General features: G+C 41.9%; 1 protein-coding gene across 1 annotated transcript in view; it reads left to right on the top strand.

The window, feature by feature from the left end:
- FHL2 (four and a half LIM domains 2) overlaps positions 1 to 15,298 on the top strand; it is a 143,704-nt gene that overhangs the window by 8,891 nt on the left and 119,515 nt on the right. The window lies entirely within an intron of this gene.

Here is a 15,298-nt window from a genome sequence, read left to right as displayed (position 1 = left end):
TATGTATTTTAATTGTATCTTCCCCTAACAGGTGCCTAACACTGCACTGCCTTGTGCTTTAGTGTCAGTAACTTTGAAATTGTTTACGGAAAAGCTCATGGCTCCCACTGATTTCATCTGCTCTTGCAATTTCACTATGAGTCATCCAATATGGTGTGTACTTTGTTTTACTTACAGACCAAACTGCCTGAATTGCATCTTTAGTTAAGTTGTCTCAGCTCCCTTCAGGCAAAAAAGTACAAGCAAATAAAATTTTCTTGCTCTCAGAGCTGTGGAGGCACACTTGAAAATGTTTTTACGTCTTTACTCTTTTTTTACTAGGAGGGAAATAAAAGCATGCCCACCATTGCATTTTTAATGGTGCCTATTTTGGGTCACAAGTTATGTGCACCAGAAGTTGGTAGTTCTGGGTGTTTTCCACCCTTGGGAAAATAGCAGTGTTTTAACCCCTCACAGGTGTTACAGCATAAGCTTGGTGAACGTTCATAAAGTGCTTTGAGAACCACAAAGGTAAAGCATTGAAAGAGCAGGCTGCTTCCTAGGGAGTTGCCTTCAGAAGATGAGGATTCAAGGGACTTGCTGGAGTCTGGAGCTTGATGCTCAGGGGAGTTTGCAGTACTTGACTCCCTGAGCTGTGAGGATGGGCACGGAGTGGTGTGGTGAGAGAGCCTACAGTACCTGAGGCACTATGAGACAGAGAGGAAGGGACTCAATGTCCCAGGCACATGGTGGGATTCTTGTGGTGTCCTGCAGAGGGCCAGGAGTTGGACTCAGGGGTCCTCAGGGGTCCCTTCCAACTCAGCCTATTCTATGATTATATGATTTTATAATTCTGTGATGTGCAGCATCTACCCATTTATATTTCAGCCTTAGATGGGACTTGACATTTTAAGGGCTGTTGGGAAGAAGCAGCAGTCCACAGTGGAGCTTGGAAGGACTGCAGAGGAACTCTGCTGAGATGGATACAACTGCCCAGTCCCCTTCTAGCCCAGAGCTTCACTTGCTGCCTCTAGAAGTCAATCTCACACTCTTTTTCCAAAGCTGAGCCTATTGAGAGCACCAATTGCTGTGAAAATCCTTAAGCTACACTTGCAAGGAGGGTGTTTTTACCGTGGTTTGTTGAAGCAGGAGGTCACTGAGTGTGCACAGCCCTCTCTGAGCAGGGATGCTGTTAACAAGCAGCATCAGTGTTGATTTTAAGAATAACATATTCAGGTGCAATGGGCAGGCTAAGGGAACGTAACGTTGTTTTTCCCACAATTTGGCTAAAAGTGTCATAATTATGTCCATTACTTTATCAGAGTTGTTACCTTTGCAGTTGTAAACAAGAAAGGCTCGCCAATTTTCCACTCAATGGAAAAGTCCTGTATGCTTTGATAGCAATACCCCAGAGACAGCATATAATGGAAATGTTGTCATGGAATGCCAGCTCAAAAACAGAGGAAAATGGCTGAAGAATTAACTCTCAAAAGACATTTTTCTTTCCTGCTTTTCCTTTTCCTATTTTCCTATTTTCTTTTTAATTACTTTTTTCTCTCTTTTTCTTTCTCTTTAATAATATGCATATTAAAAAAGGGTTTCAATCTCAAATAGGCTTGCATGTGTTTTTTGCTATAATGTAAAATTAAGACATATAGCAAATCTGCTTTTCAATTGTCATTTCTCAGGTTCTTCCTGCTTATGTCTTCAATGTAACATTCTACGTAAGCAGAATAAAGCAGCTTGAGGAGCGTATCTACCAATTATTTTCTCTCCGTTAGATGAATGCTGTGTTGGTTTTATATATCTCTAGCTCAAATTGTGGTCTGCTTATGAGCCCTCATCTAGCAGTTCCTTGCCTTCTAAAGGGCAGGGTGGACAGAAAGGTCTTGGTAAGCTTGATTTCTGCTGCCTACATGTTGAGCTAGTGCCAAGGATGAAGCAACCTGTCACATTTAGAACCGTGTTTTGGTTGCAGTTCTTTGCCTGCAGTAGTGCAGAACCGTGTGGGGTTGACCAGTGTCACCTAAAAACTCCTTAAATCACATTCATTATTTGCTGACCAACAACAATTGATTATCTGAGACAAAGGTTAACATTACCCTAGACATTTGTGGTGTCTCTAAGGCTAATTCCTAGATTAAATCATAAATGTTTCTGCTCTGAGAGAAAACATTTATTCAAAGCTAGGAGAGCATGTATCTAATACAAACATGTCCCCAGGAACCACCATTTGAGCTATGACTGTTTGTACAGGTGTTTATTCTTATATTACTTAATCTTTTTCTAATTAATTTTTACTGGTCTTCCTCAGCAGTGTGTTCCTTGCAGAGCACACATGGAGCCTGTGGATACAGGCACCAAAGTGTTCAGCTAAGGACAAAGAAGAGAGGCAACATGTGCCTCTCCTCCTTTCCCAGTTTTGCATCCTGCTTATACCAGCTCTGGCCCTAACTGGACCCTCCCTTTGACTCACTAGTGTGGCATAAAGCTATGTAGGATTTGCTGTTGTTTATTTTCTTCCAGGTTGTTGAACTGAGGTGACTCTAGTACAAAGCCAGCATGTGAGTGCTGGTGTCACCATAAGACACAGAGAGAAGCTCTGTGGTGTCAGCGTTGTGAGAGATGGGTGGGACCTCCATTTTTGGGGTCACAAAGTGGTTATTTGACTCCCTGGGATTTGTGATACAAAATCCTTGGGGCAAAGGGATCAGAATATGAACATTCTCTGCCAGCACCTTCTGCAGGAAGCAACCTAGAACCAAGAAACATGGTGCATGAGCATCTCTTAAAAATCCCACCCCTGTTCCTCTGGCCAGGATGAAGGGATCCTGAACTTGCTTTGCTGACTAGGAGATAGAGATCTCTGGATTTTACTGACTCCCTCTTTTCCATATATTCCATTCCATCTAATAAGTACCTGACATATTACGCAGTGGCACTACACACCCTTTTTCCTGCCCCATGAATTTGCCTTTACCTTCAAAAACAAAGGTGGAGCATATTCATAGCCAAAGCTGCTTCATAACCACTGCTGCCTCTGTGATGTTGGATCTGTCCAATGGCTGTGTGCCAAGCCTACTGTGACAGGCCCTTAAGGCAAATAAGTGATGTATTTTTGGGTTGCAATCGCAGCCAGACATGACAAGAGTATCAGGTATGGTCCCAGACATGTGCAGGTGCAGAGCTGGCAGCATTGAGAGACTTACGAAATCAAACAGGAAGGTATGGATTTGCAATATTGAGTACAGGAATCTTAATAATGCATAAGCCTTTTTTTAGTCACTTAAACCTATCATTGGGTCAAGCCCTAAGCATCTCATTAAGTTGCAGTCATACAATCGGGAAGCTGAAGCAATGTCATGTAGAATCTCTGCCCCCACATTGTCTCACCTGAGCAACTACAGGAGTGCAGTGAGTCATCTTTAGCCACCTAAAAACTACTACTGCAAACTATTTCAAGGCTACTCAAAAAGTGTATGTTCATGACTGGCAAGTGATTGAAGAATTGACATTCTAATTCTCCCTAATTTTCATGAACATTCATTTACTGTTAGAGCAGGTGTCTGATTTCCTCAGATTAAATCAATTGATGTATTTAGACAAGAAAAAATCAACTATATGTGCTTTAGTTTACAGATTTTTATGTATTAGGAAGAAATCCTTTATTTAGTGGAAGTTGATTTTATGAAGAAATAAAAGTCTCCAAGTCTTTGGAAATAGCATTTTGTTATTAAGAATTACGAATAACAAACAGCTGCAGAAAGGAAGACAGAATCTTCCATGTTGCCCATGTTGCCTCTCTTCTTTGTCCTTAGCTGAACACTTTGGTGCCTGTATCCACAGGCTCCATGTGTGCTCTGCAAGGAACACACTGCTGAGGAAGACCAGTAAAAATTAATTAGAAAAAGATTAAGTAATATAAGAATAAACACCTGTTTATATTGGGAAATTAGTGGAAGACTGCAGTCAGGGAAGAGAGAGGCTGGGTGTAGGATTAATAAATTAATTCCTCTAACTCCTCTACCACAAATAAATCGGTGGAACGTGGTTGACCCTCATTCTGGTTGGGAGAGACAGCAGGCAGTAATCCTATCCCCTCCACCCATTTTCTTTTGCTCCCAGTTACACCCTTGACCCCAGAGAGGAGAAGCCCTGACTCACCCTGCCCTGCGGCTGCTGCCAGCCCAGGCAGAGCCAGACACAGGAGCATCACCTCCACTTTCAGCTCCCAGACTGAACTGCATCTTCTACATTTACGTGTTTGCTGTTATTCCTACATGCTCTTCCCAACCTTCATTTTTCAAGGAAGTGGATATATTCTGATCTAAATGATTTTGGTGTATTTAATAACACTTCCATTCATTTTCTGCTTGCTAAATGAACTTGCTAATCAGTATGTCCAGTGCAGGAAAGTGTTCAAGGGGGATGTTCACACTAGAATGACATAAAAGAAATAGAATGTATGCAAGAAGTAATTTACATGGGCATATTTTTAGGTTATTTTTTCTCCTGTTACAAATGATGAAGTGATGCTATTTAGACTAATTGAGTATGATCACTGATTTTTTCATTTTCATGAAATCTGAGGTGATAAAATATACCTTCTGTGAAATAAAACCATGAACTGCAGATACATCTCATGCATCCCAGGCAGGAAAAGAGAGAAGTCATTTCTACATTGAGTTCATATACTGGACTCCTGCATCTCTTATTCATACACAAGAAAATTTTGCCTCAGGTTTAAGTGCTCACTAATTCATACTTTAGGCTTATGAACCAGGTCTAAAATGTTAAACCTATCAATTAGAATAAACATGGTCATGTTGAAAACCTAGGTCAGAACATCACCTGGACTAGAGCTGGCACTGTACCATTTGCAACTCTATAGAGGTGAGAATACAAGCATAGGTCGTGTCCTCTGGATAACTTTAAATTACAGCCTTGCTCAAAGCAACAGTCTTTTCTTCATGATTTCCTGTAAAATATTGTTTATACCCATAGCTGCATGGGAGCACTAACAATACAATCACCATTGCAGCACAAATAAATTTCTGAACAACTGTCTCATAAGAAAGTCCTCTTGGAGAGGAAAATATAGTTCAATAGGCAAAGTCCACTGCATTTGCACAAGGCCAGAATGCTTGGGCTGCGCATGCAGCTGGAGAGTTGTAATCCAAATCCTTTCCGCACGTGACTTGAGTGTGCTCAGGGCTGCTTTGCAGACTTTTAAGTGCAGTGTTTTCCAGAGAAGGAGTGAGCAATAGGCTGTCAGACTCGGTGCAGCCAGAGTGAGAACAGGTTTCTTCAGGCGCCAAGCCCAGCTGTCCGTGGGCGAGCAGGCGTCCCGGCATGGGACTGCAGGGGACAGGCTGCCAGAGACACAGCCTGGAGGTGGAGGCCAAGCCACTGGGGAGCTGCAAGGGCCCTGGCATATTGACTGACCCTCAGAAGAAACATTTTACCAAACTTGATTCTGGTGACAGGTAGGTGTCCCTTTGTTCAGCAGAACAGCAGCACAGCCAGGCAGTGTAGCTGAAAAGTGTCCTCAAGGAACAACAGCGCACCGCAGCCAAGCTGAAGGGGCAGTGAGGGGCTTCAGCCACTCTGTACCATGGTTAGGCCAGGGTGACTGCAAGGATGGCCCTGGTTGACCTTGACTGCAGTCTGTCCTCTGGCTCGGTCTGGGTGGTGTGATTAATGCAAGTCACAGTGTGGCCAACCCTGCCTTGCCTACAGCTAAATTGCACTGTGCTTGTGAGGGATGTGGTACTAAGTCCCTGGGAAGTCTGCCTTTCCCCCAGCACACAGAGCTTTCTGTGCAGAGGTCCCTGGCCTTGCTCCCATCTCCAAATTCCCCTCTACAACAGAGTGTAGCATTTGGGGAAAACCCTTCTCTGTGTCTGTGTGTAGGAATGGTGATCCTGCACATCCGCCCACCGCAGCACCACTCCCGCACACAGCCCGATACTCACAGTGCAGATGGAGTCTGAAAACACACAGGTGAAACAACCAAAATAAACCATCCTCTCTAGTACTGATATATCTCTTCAGTTTAGTCTAAACCACTCAGCCAAACCACAATATTTTGAGAAAGAGAGCAAATGTAAGTACTCATGTCCTTATAGCCAGTAAAACAAAATAAGTGCAGCAGACAGCCAGTTATAGTGGACAAACAGTCCTTAGGGGAAAACTTCCCAAGCCAACCATTAAATTCAACACATTTTTCCCCACTCACTCAGGGCTCCTAAAGAAGGGGTTGAGCTCTGGGGATGACAGAGGAACTGAGGAAATGAGATAAAAAAGCTACTGAAATTGAATTTCCTTGCAGAGTAATTCTTCCATAAGCTGCATAAACTTTTCTTACTAAATAAATACTCTGGGGTGCACAAGTTTTTACATTACCTGTGTCACTCTGGTGGTAACCTTTGTCTATATTGTGACTTTCCAAAAATCTCAGAAAATCGATGGTACATTTACATATTATGTATCATCTTGAGCTAGGCAACACTTGGGAACCATTAAATCATTCCAAATGTTTGCAGATACCAGAGTCTTAAAAAAACCCAAACAAAACCCTCAAAGTCCAAACTCCATCCTTCCCATTCCCCCTCCAACTGTGGCTGCAATTATTTCAAGTTATTGTCTAAAGAAACTCTGGACTTTTTGGTGACTTGACTATAAACATCTTTTCTTATCACTGCCTAATGGGTTCTACCTGAACAGACCACATATAAACAAGTAAAGAAAGTAATGAGGTAATGAGAAAGGTGTTTAGGGCGCTCGGGCTGTAGTGCCTCAACCTAAATATCAGCTATAGTGGTATTATGTAGTACTTTCAACATATACAGTTCTATTCATTGCTGAAATCTCCCAAAAGGCAGGTATACTTTATATACAGCTACATTTAGGACAAAGAAATTATAGCGTGCAGCTGTTAGGAGACTTGCCTTTGATCAAAAATGAATTCATTATCAGAGATGAAATTCAATACAAAGCTCCTGATTCCACAGCTCCCACCCACTGTCTCAACAACAAAATACAAATACTTTTATATTCATAAAATAAGAATCAAAATTATTTTGCTTCAAGTGCTTTTGATGTCTCAAAAGTATTGAAAAAAATAAACCCATCCCTCAATTTCTAAGTTTACCCATCATCTAAACAAATGAAGATATCCATCCTATAATTGTTAAACTTACACATTTGTTATGCAGCAGTGTAGGGATTAATAGCATCAGCTTTTGACAGGTTGAGATGGGTGAATTCTTACCTTCTTGGTCTGCCAGAGCTAGCCTTTGGAGAGTTGGTTTTCAACCTCACTTTCCTCTGTTAAATGAACAACTCAAATCAGATGGATTGCCTTGAAAGAAATTAATTTATTTCTTCTCTGTGAGACTCATATATTTACTTTCCATTCTTGAAAGAAAAAATACCCTCTAAATAAAAGCAAAAATCAAAATAACAGAACACAAGCTGTGATTTATTCAGTCCAGCATCAGAGAATCAGTTCTCCAGTCAGAAAGGAAGACGGAGAATTTAGAAACAAATTTGTCCCTTTCATTCAAAGACAAGACCATGAATCAGTACTTGTTTACGTACAATCTGTCTTGCTACACTCTGTGTAGAGGAAGTGCATTCACCCACACATCGCTCCACCTGACCTGTTCTTGTTCAGGTTTCATGTAGAAATGCCTTGACAACAGCAATAAGTGGAACAAAACACAGTTTTGTAGTATTTAAATTGTTTCATTAAGAGTGTCAATTAAAAAAAAACAGGTACTTTAAAGTTAATCTGCTAGAAAGAAAGAGGATAAAATGCATCACCCATATAGATTTGTTTGGAGTTTTTTCCACTCTTTAGAGCAGCCTTCAGCCCTGCATCTATGGAGTTAATTACCTTTAACAGAATTTTGCTACCCGCTCACTTTTGTTTTTAAATATAAAGTTTTCAATCATAAATTAAGACTGCCATAAACTGAATCACAGGCCTCAGCTTATTATTATTGCTACCACTAATAATAAAAAAAAATCTCTGCTGTACTGCGACAAATCCCACAGCCTTTTAAGTTGATGACATGAATAATCTGTGAAGTCCCCTATTTAAAATTTTTATTAACATTGCCTCCAAGTTTTGAGAGCCTTGAGAATTTGACAGGGAAGTTTCAATTTATTGCGGCCTAAACATGTTTGCAAGACAGGAGTAAGAAGAGTCCTTGTATAAACAGCAGGGATGGCTCCAGGCTGTCTACCTGATGCTTTCACAAACCTTGTAGCACCTGTTGGTGCATACAGGGGCTAAAGTCCCTTCCACTCTGCTTTCCCTCCTCTCCTCACCCATCACCTCTGCTGGGTGATTAAAGACGATACTCTCAATAAAGTATTGTCATTGAAAATGCAGGAAATATAGTGGAACTAAGGGTCCAAGTACACTTTTGGTCCACTGACCTAAAAATTTCAACCAAGTCAAACTGATTTGTTTAGAGTGTGAAGAGATTTATGTTGCTAGTGGCTATGCCATCACCCTTATAGATTGAAGTGAATTTTACAATTAGAACAGATGTATTTAACAGCATCTGCAGGTATAAAAACAGTTGTACTGAGAGAGGGAGAGAGATGCTTTTTGTTGTTATTTTAAAGGAAGTGATTTTCTTTGTTGTACATATTGAAGGCACCATCACCCTAAATTCCTCCTACATCTTGCAATAAGGGACAAAATCAGTTGGAAAATAGTTTTAGGGAAAGATGTGAATGATGGTAATATTTAAATAATTCAGTTCTCTGGAATAATTTCTGAAGCCTTTTTCATATCTTAGTGAAAACAGTAACAACCATTTTTGCTTAGAGATGAGAACTGCGACATTTAAATCAAGATGTGACTGATAATTTCCAATTTCTCCTACTTTGGAGGGCACGCTTTTGGCATGGACTGAGATTATAGGAATTGTAATAAATATATGTATTTAAAACATACGATTTGTAGACTATTTAGCATCTATAGCAAAACAAAGTCTTTGGAAAAAAAATTAAAACCACAGATTAAAACACAGCTCTTCTGCAAGATTTTCATCTCTGCAGGATCTGGGGTAAACACAAAAAGTTTTTATTGACTACTCTGAGATGCAGGTCTAAAGGAAAGGAGTGGAGCAAAAGCATGTTTTAAAATAGACATTTCCTCAGAGAGACACAGTTGTTTGGATCACAATATTCTGGCATTGATGCCTGCGGACAGGGGTCAGCAAACCTCCAGAGCTCTATTGGATGGCATCTGTAAAACAGATAAAGTATAATACCCCCACATTTGGGCAGGGAGCTGAGCAACAGATGCCTGTATGGTAAAAGTTCCTTTTGCAAAGTTGAGTGACAAATGGCCACATGCAAGACCAGCAGTACTATCAGAGCAGAGGAGGGTAGGTACAGCTTAATTTCTTCCCCCACAGCTCTATCGCTGAACATAAATGTGAAAAAATAAAGACTGTGTCCTCAAAAGTAGTCTAATACAAGAACTGCATTTTTAAAAACTGTATTTACAAGAGAATCTTATTAGAATTTCATTCCCCAAAGTAAAAGAGTAACAATATTACAAAAATAAAGACAGAAAGATGAATTGGAATAAAACACTTGGGTGGAAATACTGAGCTGTTGCCATGACTAATGGGAACTAATTTATTTACTTATACATCCTTTGTAATCTCATTTTCTCCCATGTGACAGCCAATGACTCATTGTTTGTTTACTGATGAAGGAACCATACTTTCTGAAATCTGTACCAGGAGGATCTTCTCTGGACAGTCTGCATTTGTCCCACACCCAGAAGTGGGCTGAGCCTTCTCTGCAGTGCCCATTCAGGAGGTTCCTCCAGACCCATGGGCACTAAGCCTCAGTATTTCAGGGTAGGGGGAGAGAGAGGAGAGGCACACATATAGGTGCTGTCTGTAGGGACTGCACCCTTTCTTTACTTTTCCCACAGGTTTTCCAAGTCTTGGTTGTTCAGGAACATTCTGGGCAGAGAAATATCATGTTGGCAATGCTGCTGGAAAAGTGGTAAAGGTGATAGTTTGTAGACAGTTCTGGTATGCTCTGTCTTCTGTATTTTTGGACTTGACATGTACCAGTTCAGGCAACACTACCAGGAAACACATGTGGGGAGTTGTTCGCATTCTCTTTTCTTTCCTTTCCCCTCACTTGCATCCCCATCCTGATGATCAGAAACTGAAATGGAAATATATTTCTGGGGTGCTTTTTCAAGTCAGCAGACAAAATAAAAATATCTCCATTGAAGAAAATAAGAGAAAAGCATAATTTTTGACAGATCAGTCAGCTGTAACTGTGGTTATTTGCCAGCCTCTTGGGAATGAGCACTGCTCACTCATAGGTGTGTCACGTAAAAGGCTGCTGTTATTGTTGTTGACTTTCTTTTTCCCCTCCCATTGTCTGTCCTTCAAAGAGACTGGCTGCACCTCTCAGAGTGGTTGTTAGCTGATGGTGTACACCAAACACCACATGGAAGAACGTGGCCCTGAATAGCAGGGTTTTCCCCAAACCACAGCCCTCTCCACCATTTGAGGTGACAATCAGCCACCATCATTTGATACGGTGGGTTTGTGTCATTCTAGTGTTCTAGGTATTAAAAAGTAACAAAACTGCTAACAGATAAACATATGAGATCATCAACTCTCCCATTAATTAAAAGGGAGTGTTTCAATACAAGTAATAATTAACTTAAGTGAATATGGGATATGAACCTTGAAGTACAACTGAGTACAGCAGGGAAGCCTTTGGTGCCAGGAGGCAACCTTAGTCACCTGGAAATCCTGGGAGCACCCTTGAACAGCAAGACTAAACTGCTGGAGCACAAACTATGTCCTTTGTTCTAAGCTAGTGCCTGTTTCCAAATCCATTCCCAAATTCTGCTCATGACTTAGCCAGCCATAGGCTTGCCTTTGACAGACCACTTCATAGGCCAGTAGCTAGATTCTGTAATTGCAACATGAAACACAAAAAGGTGGTCCTGGATTCAGAAAAGAAAATGGTTTGGTAGGATAACTTCAGGAGGGTAAGGCTCGTCACTCTTCCTGCTGGAGCTGTGCTCTCATCAAGGAGGAGGTGAAGCCATTGAGAGGGGACGAAGTCCAGCCATGCAGGGATGTAGATGACACCATGGAGCAGACCTCTGCTCCCAGGAGGTTTGAGATATAAAGGCAAGGCTCCAGACTGCCCATCCACAAGAAGCCCCGCATCACCAGGCCCCAGGCGTTGCATGGAGACCTGTGGCCTGAACTGAGTAATGCTGTGGACAGACCACAAACTCCCCCCAAACTCCTGAACCTGTCAGTAAGCCTTGCCCACTGTGGCTGAGTGTAGCACTGGGCATCCCCTCTCTCAGCCACTCCACTGGTTCACTTTTTTGAGTGCTTTCATCACTGTTAACATCTGCTATACTGCAGCAATGAAATAGATTACTGGAAATTTTTTTCTCTTAACCTGAATTCTGGCAGTATCCTTATTGCTACTTCTGTGTCACATAACTGAATTGCATAAGCATTGAGCCCTCCCCAGCACTGCTCTGAAGGAAGGACATCCATAATGCCTGAAAACCCGATAATTGAAAGATTTTATGCATATTCATCTTTGAATCTTTGCTTAGATGTAAATTTCAATGGACATCTCATTTATCTATCTCTAACCTAAAATACTCCAGGGTAATTGTTCAGCTTGTAAAATATTTAGATGCACACACCCACGCATGGCCCAATTTTTCAAACTAGGTTTGTATAGCTGTATGCCTAATTTGTTTGTGCAACTTCTGTGATTGAATGTTCAGCTGGCAAATGGACAGGCAAATGCTTAGATCTGTGCATACCAGGCTTTCTCTTTCCTCAATTTTAGGTGTAAACAAGATAAATATAATTTCTTGTCAAAGCTCAAGCAGACAGAAGTCCGTGCTTCTTTATTCAAGGAAAGTGGGCCCAGGAACAAATTCCAGTGATCCCACCACTAAATGCATTGAGCATAAAATAAGTAGTTCTATAAATACACATACTAAAGATGTAAGTGGGAACTATTCATAGTGGATGGTCACATTCTTAACCCTAGTCTGTGTCACTTGCCAGATAACTACTGGAACTCCCAAGTTTCATTTTTAAGTACTGCATTTTTACAGTCCAAAATCATTTGAAGATAAACTTGTGCTTACTGTCAAGGGAAACTTCTGAAGTTTATTTACTCCCTAATGCAGAAAATAAAAATTAATTAGCACATTCCTTAAGCACTGGTCAAATTAAACTTCATAAGGGTTTTGCCCAGTATTGTACATAACTCTTATGGAGTAGCTCAGGGAAGCTCTAAACTTGCATTATAGGGGCAGATAAAAATAATGTCATAGTCATGGTGCATATATAGCCTATATAAAACAATATGGTATTTATGCATCAGTCAGCATTGTGATTCATGTTAAACTATAGCATGAACACTACATCACTGTAATACAGCTATTAACTATGAGAGATCCTGTGCCTTACAATGCACTCTTGTTCCTCTTAGTGCTTAAGAAGCACAGTTTCCCAAATTGCTCTCTGTAATTTCATAGATGTCATCCTTATGGAATTTCTGCTCTAATGTTCACCTTAATCTCTGCAAATTGAATCTCTTCCAGTTGCATGAGATATATATACATATATATTGTAGGAATCCCCTCCCTTCCCTTGGCATTTTACTTGCCCTCTTCAGCAGCTGCAGTTGCAGAGATGTGATGTATTTCACCAGGGCACAAAAATGTCAGCAGGAAGTATTCTCAACACCCCCTCTGAAAAATCACTCTCCATTTTTCCAGCTCATCACCCAATCCAGCTGTGTTGTTGTGGGCACACTTCCTGCAACTCTCACCCAGAAGAATCTGAGATTCATTTCACTCCGAGAAGGCAGCAAATGCAGGAAGCTGTGGGCAAGGGCTGCTGTGCCATGGTGTTAAGTTAGTATGCATTTACATGCTGAAGGGGGTTTGTTTTTAAATAAAACTACCTAATGAGGCCCTGACGGGGGTGCAGGTGAGTGATTGACACATTTCCTGGGTCAGGCCCATCACTGTGACTCACACTCTCACTCTGGGTGTCCCATTGTCACCAGGGACCCTCACAGAACCCCATGGGTGTGGGTGCCTCTCCCCATGGGGCCCTGAGTGCCAGAACAAGGTAGATCTGGGGCAGAGATCCAGCTCTGCAGGAGATCCAGCTCTGCAGGGAGGGGAGTCAAGGCCTCTGCTCACTTTGCAGCACGGTTGCCAACACACCACAGATGAAAATTAGGCATGTTGCAGTTCTTTTTTGATTTTGCCATATATAATGAGCCCTCCTAGAATCTTCAAGAGAAATCACTTCCAAATCCCAGAAGGAAGAAAAAGAGCTGCACCATCAGGAACCTGGCTTTGTTGCTCTAAATGCTAAGAAAAATTTCTCTCTCAGGAGCAACAAACACTTAAGAAAGGGAATCCCTTTTATTTTAGAGGTCTGCTTTGGGCCAAGAGGGATTGCACCTCTGTACATCTCTCTCCTCATTAGCTGGGGGGGAGGAGGAGGCTCCATCATAAACCTCTCTAAAGGACAGGTCTGAAGTGGTACCAGGATAGCAAAGGTAACCACGTATCACACTGCCCAGCTGCTGGGCTGATGTTTTCTGCTGCATCTTTCACTCAAGGGCCTTGGGTCCCCATTCCTTAGGTCACCTGACAAAATCTTGAGCTGTGATGCTTAGATGCCAATACATATACTGAACTATTTTTCATTAGGGGAGTGCAGTAGGACATCTGACATCTAGCTAAATTGTGGTGACAGGCATTTGGAGCCTCCCATTGTCTCCTGCTCCCAGCTCCTGATTTGGCTGTGAACCAGAGGTGCCTGGTTCATTTTGAGATGCTCAAGGCCTGTCCTCTCCTGCCTGGCCTCCAGTCCTATGCTCCAGAGAGACATGGGTTTCCTGTAGTTCCTGTCATACAACTGCTAGTCCCCAGTGCATGTCTGCTGTCCCCTTGGGCCATCAGGCCATGCCTATGTGTAAGCAACTGAACAAAGCCCTAAGCTGCTAGCAATTATAATGGGACATCTGATGCTTCCATCCTTTGTAGGTACCTCCCTGCTTATGGGTGTCTTAAATCACCAAGCTGAGGTTTCCTTATATTGTTTCCCCACTTTAATGCATTTTTCCATTTTTCTGAGACATGAGAAATGATATACAATTCAATATTAATCCTTTCAATACTATGGATTAATTTAGTCAGAGCAGCTAATTTACCAAATGTTGTCTCACATGCATTGTGGGATCTCAGTCTCTCAGAACTGGGGTGCAGGGTGAACAAGACCCCCCCTGGGGGGCTCGGGAGTCCTGGAATGCTGCCAGAGATGTCTGGTGGCTGGACTTTGATCCCACATGGGAGATGACATCAGTATGAGGACGGGAGGATTTCACTGGGGTGAACGGTGAAGGGACAAGTTAATTGGAGTGTGAGATACAGGGTTTAAGATTTCTGTACAGGGGGGTCTAGAGAAGTAAGATGGAGGAATTGGGGCGTGCCCTTCTCCTTCTTCTTCTTCCTCTAGGCCTCCATCTTCTGTGGTGATGTTGGCACTCCGGGATTGGACCTTACTAGGGGAACACTGGTTAATAAGGGTAGAGGGTATTGGAGAAAAATGATAAATATTGTATACGTAACTCCGGGTATAAAGATAGGTGACCGCCCCAGGGGCTTTCAGTGTGTGCCCATGGCTGACTGCTGAGCAGAACTCTGTCAGGCCAAGAGAAAATCTTTTAGATAAGCAATTAATAAACACCAAGACCAAGAACAAATCTGAAGCTTCCTCTCGTCCTTTCGAACCCGGGGGCCCAAGGCCATCTTTGGGCTTTTCCCCAGACCATCTGAACAGCCCAGAAATCCCACAATGCATTTTTATCAATAGATAAAGTTTTGTTGATGCTTCCTAATTGCCAGCACTCCATCTTCATTTTAGTTTACATAAAACAGTGTTTAAATATAGTTCTGCATCATTCTCATTTCACGACAATTTATTTCAGTTCTCTCTTTAAAATGGGGTCTGCTTCCTCTTAAGCACAGAACTCATCTTATCTGATGCCCCTTTGGCTGCCCTTCCCTTCTTCTGTTTTCTTGCTAGTTTTATCTCTTCCCAGGGACTTGAGCAGAGCCTGACAAGCAGGATTTCCAAAGGCACACTGCCTACTTCTTCCTCTGTTCTGTTTTTTTATTTCAGGGATGAAGAGTAGTGGGGAATGTAGACAGACATGCTGCAATTGTGGTTTCTTTCTGAGTTCC

This window comes from Melozone crissalis, unplaced genomic scaffold, assembly GCF_028551555.1.
Source record: "Melozone crissalis strain CALT ecotype California unplaced genomic scaffold, PUWL_Pcris_2 ptg000013l_1, whole genome shotgun sequence".
NCBI lineage: Eukaryota > Metazoa > Chordata > Aves > Passeriformes > Passerellidae > Melozone > Melozone crissalis.
Note: the sequence above shows the minus strand (reverse complement) of the source record. Positions and strands in the feature narration are given on the sequence as shown.